We start from the raw sequence: 687 nt of genomic DNA, 5'->3' as shown, positions 1-687 counted from the left end.
AGGGGGCACAGATTTCACCCTGGTTTTCTGCGGGTATCATCCAGCGGCTCCCCTGGCCGGCCCCTAGGGATGGGCCAGACTGCCTCTGCCTGCCCAAAGGGTTTGACTCCTGAAGCTTTGAAAAGTGATGAGGTTTAGGAAAAACGAGGTGACATCTGGGGAAGGAGGGCCCGGGCTCCAGGCTGCCTGGCACCGACTGAGGCACACCAGAGCTGAGCTGTTGGTAAAGGACAGCGGGCACTCTCGGCCTCTGGAAAAGGAAGTGGAGTCCAGCCTGCGGGTCCCGTTGCGGAGGGGCATCCTCGAGTCAGGTGCTGGACCTGGACCGCTCCAGGCGATGACGGACGCGGGGTGGGGGGCTCCAGTCGCGGAGAACACGCGGCCTTCGCGCTGCATCCCCCTGTGATGCCAAGGCCGTTGCCCGGCAACCGCGAACGCCTTGGTGATGTGTGTGTGTGCGCACCAGCCAGCGACTCAGGGGCTGGGGTCCTGCGGCGGCGCCTGCTGCGCTGATGCCCCCCGCCCCTGCACCCCCTTTCCCCGCTGGGGCCCAGGCAGAGCAAGCCCGGGAGCTGGAGGAGGCAGTGGTGGTGCCCTGGGCCCTGTGAGTGTCCCCAGCTCCCCCTCCTCCCGCCGCGGCCCAGTCCCCACCACAAGCCCCTGCCCCCCGCGGGCGCCTGCCGCGCC

Source organism: Ochotona princeps, chromosome 2 (genome assembly GCF_030435755.1).
Source record: "Ochotona princeps isolate mOchPri1 chromosome 2, mOchPri1.hap1, whole genome shotgun sequence".
NCBI classification, from domain to species: Eukaryota; Metazoa; Chordata; class Mammalia; order Lagomorpha; family Ochotonidae; genus Ochotona; species Ochotona princeps.
Note: the sequence above shows the minus strand (reverse complement) of the source record.